Source organism: Diceros bicornis, chromosome 9, assembly GCF_020826845.1.
Source record: "Diceros bicornis minor isolate mBicDic1 chromosome 9, mDicBic1.mat.cur, whole genome shotgun sequence".
Taxonomy (NCBI): Eukaryota; Metazoa; Chordata; class Mammalia; order Perissodactyla; family Rhinocerotidae; genus Diceros; species Diceros bicornis.
Window position 1 is genome coordinate 4559116 of NC_080748.1, and position 8146 is coordinate 4567261.

Below are 8146 nucleotides of genomic sequence, written 5' to 3' on the forward strand. Positions count from 1 at the left end.
ACATACATTGGATAAAATTATTTTTAGAAATGTCACTCCTGAAATAATTGTTATAGAAAGTCAAACTAGTTTAAATAAGATAGTATCACATTTTACCATGAAGATTACCAGTGTAGTAATTCTGCTATTTGAGATGATTGAAAAACAAGGAAAGAAACTGATAAATTATATCTCAAAGGAAATCACACTTCTTGTTAGATTGTTTGGCTTTTAAAATTTAATTACTTCTTATAGAAGATTACATTTAAAAAACTTTTTGCTTCTGCATAGCAATTTATCCGTTCAGACCTTTTCATTTAGAACAAGGAAGTTAACTTTAAAATTCTGCTTTGTAAAGCATGAGCAAAGTGCTAGCTGCAAATTACCATAAATAATTTGGCTGACTTCATATGGCATGTGTGTAGTCATATTGTTTTCTTGTTTCTAATTTGTGAATCACCATGGTGACATTAGTCTTTATAATTGTTGGGGGGAAATTGGGCTATTTTCCACAGTGGTTAGGCAATGTCTACCCATCCCTTAGATATTTCTCTCTTCCTTAGGATAAATGTTAACATTCAGAAAAAATTTTCTCAATCATGGTTTGGAAAATTTCACAAGTGTAATCACTGTATATTTAAGCAATAATTATCAGAAATATTTTTGGCATAAAAATTACTTTATAATGTTCTAACTTGTTTTATAAGTTTGAATAATGTTTTTGTCCCTTAATTTTATATTTGTTGATTTGATAATCAGACTGACTAGCAAATCTGATATTACTTTATTAAAATAGATTGCTCATTGTCTATTTAAAATATGTAACACAAAAGTTTCCACATACTTACCTTTTTCCAGAACTACTACTTTAAGCACTTTTCCTATAAATGCATATTGTTGATTAAAAGGTGGTTAATCCTAACCATCTTTTATTCTTCAAAATGGTGCTATTATATTCCATCGAGAGCAATAAAGTTTTTCCCAAATGTCACTTACTGTATATTTTACCAAAAACCATAGATTTCTGCCATGGTACTACTGTTAAGCACCTTGTCTTGGTATTTACAGCACATTTATTGTACATTTTCACTTTTCTAAACAGAAATGGCTACATAACTTTGATCTTGACATGAGTGAGGATTTAGAGCTCTTGTCTTTGTCTTAATTGCAATCCAAGGAATGATAAACTTGACTCTCAGGGGGAAAAGAAAAAAGAAGATACTATTTTATGAGAATTAATTGTCCTGTGAAGCTTATTTCGCCTAGAATACACGTTTATACTTCCTGAGTCTCCTTAGTTTGTGTGGTCGTAGCTAACTGCTGAGAAAAAGGACAGTAAAATGATAGCAGTTTCTTTTTGCTTCTTAGTGATTTCTGATTATAGCATCCTGTAAATATAACTTCATTATCTTTGGATGTGTATTGGAGATGCTATATGTTTTTTCCTGAAGACAATTTTGCGGTTTAAAGTGAACCAATGAAAAAGTTTTTATCCATGTTGAGAATAGTGAATTTCCCATGCAAATTGAATCTTCGTTAACACATTTTTTTAGGCTTTTAACTGTATTAGGTAATACGTATAAGATATTAAAGGATTTTTCTAGGCAAGAAGCTCAACTTTTTTTTTTTGGCCATAAAAATAGTTTTTGTTTAAGTAGTAGTTCAACTGTTTCTTTTATTATATGCAGTTGTTAGCCGCGTGTTAAACATATGGAGATCGGCAGAGGATGCATATTGTACTATGCATTCAAACTTTCATCACTGTTTTTCTGATGAACTCCACTTTGTTCTGGCCAATTGTGATTTGGGAAGGGTCCCTCTTTTATGCACAGTATCAAGGATTACAGTAATGGAGAAGTCATAAAATTGCAACTTTTTGGTTTGTACTGCTGTAATGTGGGTCCATTTAATCTGAGATCTTAAATATCTTGCAGTCTTAAATCACTATAAAAATTTACACTTATATTTTGCCAGTTATTTCCAAAATGTATTGTTATACATATGTCACTTATGTTCTAAGTTAACATTGGCTGTAGGATAATCTTGTTCCCCTCGAACAACATAGTCCTGAAAGTGTACATGAAAATATTTTTAAAGAATAAATTTCTTTAATTAAATTACAGTACTTCTGGATTTTCCCCCTTAATAGTTCCCTTAATCATTTTTAGAGAAGTTCTTTGAATTTCAGTTATTCCATTCTACTGTGTTCTTAGGAATACACCATTTTTAATGCTGTTTTCCAGTGTTAAGTACTTTTTTGTTGTTTCTTGGTATATCATACTTGAAAATGATACTACTAACAAAATCTTATAAATTTAAAAGTTGATGTCCAGCACAGGTTAACTGTATCACTCTGGGTCTGAGAGTAGAAACACTTAAAGGGGTTTCTCAATTTGTACCATTTTGTTTTTACTTAGAAGCTAGATCTTAGAGGAATACCCAAAATGAGTTGCTGTGATCCTCTGCCTTATAATGAACTGGTCAAGAGAAAGTTGTTCCTAAAGTCTGGGCAGATAATGTCCTAATTAATTACTGAGTTCAGCAAGTTCACGAATTTAGGCCTTTTGACAAACAAGAACTGAAGAGAAGCTAAGATTTAATCTGTAAAATAAAATATTAAGAATAGAACCAAAGAGAGGGCCACAGGCCATGTGGGTCCATGTCAGAGTCATTGAGTGAGGGGAGGTGGAAATCCTAACTATTGTAGTGCAATGGAAAGAACAATTAGAGCTCTTCCTGGGACTTGCGACTAGGCACTTGATTCTGTCTGGGCTTAGTTTCTTCATCTGTAAAATGAAGGCATTGCCTTGATTTCTGATTCTGGAGTTTAAAATTAATCACAGTTGATATTATACTGAAGATACTTCGTAGTGAATTATGCAGATTTATGTCTGAGTCCTTATTTATTTAGAAACATTTTCTTGGAGAGGGGAAAAATCTTTCTTAAAATAGCCTTACACAGAGAGTGTTAGATCTAATTTTGTACGTCCTATTCAGATAACTCTTCAGAAGTAAACTCAGCACATGAAAATTCATTATCACAAAACTTAACAAAGTTTTGTTACATATTTCCTTCGTGCCAAAGAACCACTGCCAACCCTGGTAGTTAGGGAGGAAGAGAAAAGAAAAGATTAAGAAGGCATTAGTGCTTAAAATTATGGGAGTAAACAAGATATCCTGCTGTACATATATTTAACTCCTAGGGAATATATAGAGAATATATTCATACTAGATGATGACAGAGAAGACTATGGACACTAAGAAATACTGTAAAAGGCTGTTATGATCTAGAGTAGGTTTCATTGAATTACCATCACCTGTGATTTTATCAAACATTCTTGTAACCTTGACATTGCTTTTAGCTCTGTTAGAAATGGTCAGTGGAGCAATTTCTGATTATTTTAATGGTTCTCTTTTGATGGCATTAGTCCTTATCTCTGGCTTTCAGACCAATTCATTACAAGAGTAGTTAAAAATAGCACCCAAAGGGGTAGCTGGGGTACCCTCACTATGCATTAGAGATAATTCTAGAAGGTATTAAACCACACTGAATCAAGGTGAGTAATTCAACTTTTAGGTTATATGGTATGGATGGAACATGCAAGGTCCAATGTATTATGGATGTTTTTAAAAACTTTATCCACTAAGGATGTTTTAATAGCAATTGCTTTTGAAAATAGAATCTCTGAAATATTTTCTAACTCATGGGTGTGCTACTCTTAACCGTATAAGCAAGATTAAAGCTTTCCACTAGAATAGATTTGTAGTTCTAAATTGATGTCAGCAGATGGCAATAGTACACAGCACAAGACTTCAATTGCTCTTTGTTTATGTAAGTATACTATAATCCTTTATCATTTAGAAGTCCTTGGGGGTTTTAGAATTCAGAATTTTCTCTTTTCAAAAATATATATGCTTGTGGACTACATAACACCCTCAATGGGGCCTGGGGTAGCACCAAACAATATTTCTGCAGCAATAAATCAGATATTCGTAGTAACTAGGGTAAAGTATGTATGGTTAGAGAAAGCTTTACATAGTTCAGATCAGTTTTTGTCATAAACAGGAAAAACTAGATTTTCAGACTTCTAGGTCTCAGAATTGCTGTTAACAGGAATTGCAGACCTGTAGTAAAAACTAATGTCAGATCTGGTATTTTCCTTCTAATAAAAATATCGAGTACTTTATTATTGCTTAGTTTTGGTAGAGTAACTGAAGTATCTGTAAAATTTGCATATTTGATACAAAGAAAAATGCAATGGATGCATAGAACAGGCATATATATAAATGGCAGTTCTAGAACCATTATTGAATTCTGAAACTTAAAAATAACTTCTTTCTTTTACTTTCCATTTTGCTTCAATATTTGTAGCATCATTATTTTACATGAAAATGATACACCTTTATGAATAGCTGCAGTCAAGTCATGGAACCAATCATTTATTCATTCAACAAAATTTGAGTGATGATTCTTTCAGGCACACTAAGCCAGGTGCTGGGAACACAATAGGATATAAGACCCAGGCCCTCCTCGCAAAGACTTAGTCTAGTTGGGGAGAAATGAAAGTGTGATGGAATGTCAGAATAACATAGAGACTTAGGCCTTAGTGAGCACGATCACTTGTATTATAAAGTAAAGAAACTGCTCAGGTCAGGTAATTTATCGAGGTCGTATTCTCAGCCTAACTCTGACTTCTGACTGCAGTTACAGATTTCTCTATTACACCAATCCAGTTCCGATTCCGGACAGGGAGAGGTGCCAACCGCTCTTAGGATGCAGAGAGAGAGGCAGACTGGAAAATGGCAGTGAACGTCTACCACACTGAAGGCTCTCAAAGGTTATTAGTCTTTTCAATTCAGTTTCAGTTTAAATTGGTTTTAAACTGATAGAGTTTTCATCAGCCACCATGTTGCAAGAGCAGAATATATTTCACTAGAATGTAAGCTCATGGAGGTAGGGAGTTTTTTTTTGTTTGCTGTTGTATCCCAAGCACCTAGAGAAGGTCCTGGCACATACTAGATGTTAAGAAATAGTTGTTGAATGAATTAATGATTAAAAGTACTTTCAAATTCAAGAACTTTGAAAATAAAAGAACCATTGAAAGCAGGACCTGTGATCCATGAAATAGCGCCTAATTTTTGGTGTGCCTTTGAACACTTGTCTCTTGTGTTTGTGTGTGTGATTTGCCCTGCATATGCTAGTACCACTTGAGTACCTGGAGCCTTCCATTTATGAGGGCCAAGGGGATTAGGATGTAGGGCTTGATGATTTGTAGTAGTGCTCAAAATGTAAACACGTAAAAGTCACTTGCGAAGTTGGTTAAAATGCAGATTTTGGACCTATTGCCTGGGGATGGATTTAGTACATGTTGATCTTATTCCCACAGCCATTCTTACAACAACAACAAAAAAGCCTCAAACTTATGGAAAACAGGCAGAGAAATACGTCTATCTCAAATAGTCCACATTAGTTTTGACTAGCCACTTATGGCAAAAGGAAAAGCACGTGTCTCCACAGTTCATGACTCTCGAGCTCAAGGTAGATAGAATTAGGAAAGTGGTATTTGAAAACAAATAGGAGGGGGCCGACCCCGTGGCTTAGCGGTTAGGTGCGGGTGCTGCGCTGCTGGCAGCCCGGGGTTCGGATCCCGGGTGCGCACCGACGCACCGCGTCACCGGCCATGCTGAGGCCGCGTCCCACATACAGCAACTAGAAGGCTGTGCAGCTATGACATACAACTATCTACTGGGGCTTTGGGGGGAAAAAAAATAAATAAATAAAATTAAAAAAAATAATAAAACTATTATAAAAATATTAAAAAAAAAAAAAAGAAAACAAATAGGCTCACGTTAACAACAAATACTTCCACAGAAGTGGAGTTTCTCTTAGTTTCCTAGAGGAGGGCTTTCAAACATTGACTGGAAAACGTAAGAAATATATTTTATCTTTGCCACCCAATACACGTGACTACAAAACAAGTTTCATGAGGAAAATATCTTTATTATGTTCTATTTCATTCAATTCCATTTCATTTTAAAAAATCTGTGGACCAATAAAATACAGCTCTCTGGGACTCACCCCAGATCTCTAGTCATGAGTCGCTTGACAACAAGGATAGGTTCTGAGAAATGCGTCGTTGGGCGATTTCACTGTCCTGTGAACATCATGGAGTGTACTGAAGGGGATCAAAATTTGCCACCCCAAAATGTGTCTCTTTAACGTGAGGATTATTTTAGGCTGATTATTTATTTTTTAAGTTGTATTGAGGTCATAATAGTTTATGACATGGTGAAATTTCAGTGGTACAATATTGTTTGTCAGTCACCATACATATGTGTCCCTTTACCCCTTATGCCCACCCCCAACCCCTTTCCCCTCTGGTAACCACTAATTCTCTTTGTCCATGTGTTAGTTTATCTTCCACATATGAGTGAAATCATATGCTGTTTGTCTTTCCCTGTCTGGCTTAGTTTACTTAACATAATACCCTCAAGGTCCATCCATGTTGTTGCAAATGGGACAATTTTGTCTTTTTTTATGTCTGAGTAGTATTCCATTGTATGTATATATACCACATCTTTATCCAGTCATCAGTTGATGCGCACTTGGGTTGCTTCGTCTTGGCTATTGTGAATAATGCTGCAATGAAAATAGGGGTGCATAAGTTGCTTTGAAATGTTGATTTCATGTTCTTTGGGTAAATACCCAGTAGTGGGATAGCTGGGTCGTATGGTATTTCCATTTTTAATTTTTTGAGAAATCTCCATACTGTTTTCCATAGTGGCTGCACCAGTTTGCATTCCCACCAGCAGTGTACAAAGGTTCCCTTTTCTCCAAATCCTCTCCAACATTTGTTGTTTTATGTCTTGGTAATTATAGCCATTCTAAGGGGAGTGAGGTGATTATCTCATTGTAGTTTTAATTTGCATTTCCTTCATGTTTAGTGATGTTGAACATCTTATCATGTGCCTATTGGCCATCTGTATATCTTTGGAAAATTTTTCATGTCCTCTGCCCATTTTTTGATCAAGTTATTTTTTTTGTTGTTGAATTGTATGAGTTCTTTATATATTTTGGAGATTAACCCCTTATTGGATATAGGATTTGCAAATATTTTCTCCCAGTTGGTGGGTTGCCTTTTTGTTTTGTTCATGGTTTCCTTTGTCTTGCAGAAGCTCTTTAGTCTGATGTAGTCCCATTTGTTAATTTTTTCTTTTGTTTCCCTTGCCTGAGTAGACATGGTATTCAAAAAGATTCTTCTAAGACTGATGTCAAAGAGTGTACTGCTTATATTTCCTTCTTGGAGTTTTATGGTTTCACATCTTACTTTCAAACCTTCGGTCTATTTTGAGTTAAGTTTTTTGTATGGCTTAAGATAATGGTCTGCTTTCATTCTTTTTTGTGTGTGTGGAAGATCGGCCCTGAGCTAACATCTGCCAATCCTCCTCTTTTTGCTGAGGAAGACTGGCCCTGGGCTAACATCCGTGCCCATCTTCCTCTACTTTATATGGGATGCCGCCACAGCATGGCCTGATAAGCGGTGCGTCAGTGCGCACCCGGGTCCGAACCTGCGAACCCCGGGCCACCACAGCGGAGCGCGCGCACTTAACCGCTTGCACCACTGGGCCGGCCCCTACTTTCATTCTTTTGCATGTGGTTGCCTAGTTTTCCCAACACCATTTATTGAAGAGACTTTCCTTTCTCCATTGTGTGTTCTTGGCTCCTTTGTTGAAGAATAGCTTTCTGTGGATGTGTAGTTTTTTTTCTGGGCTTTCAATTCTGTTCCATTGATCTGTGTGTCTGTTTTTGTGCCAGTACCATGCTGTTTTGGTTACTATAGCTTTTTAGTATATTTTGAAGTCAGGTATTGTGATGTCTCCAGCTTTGTTCTTTTTTTTCAGGATTGCTTTGGCTATTCGGGGTCTTTTGTTCCATATCAATTTTAGGATTCTTTATTCTATTTCCGTGAAGAATGTCATTGGGATTCTGATTGGGATTGCATTGAATCTCTACATTGCTTTAGGTAATATGGACATTTTAACTATGTCTATTCTTCCAATCCATGTATATGAAATATCTTGCCATTTCTTTATGTCACCATTGATTTCTTTCAATAATGCCTTATAGTTTTCATTGTATAGGTTTTTCACCTCGTTGGTTAAATTT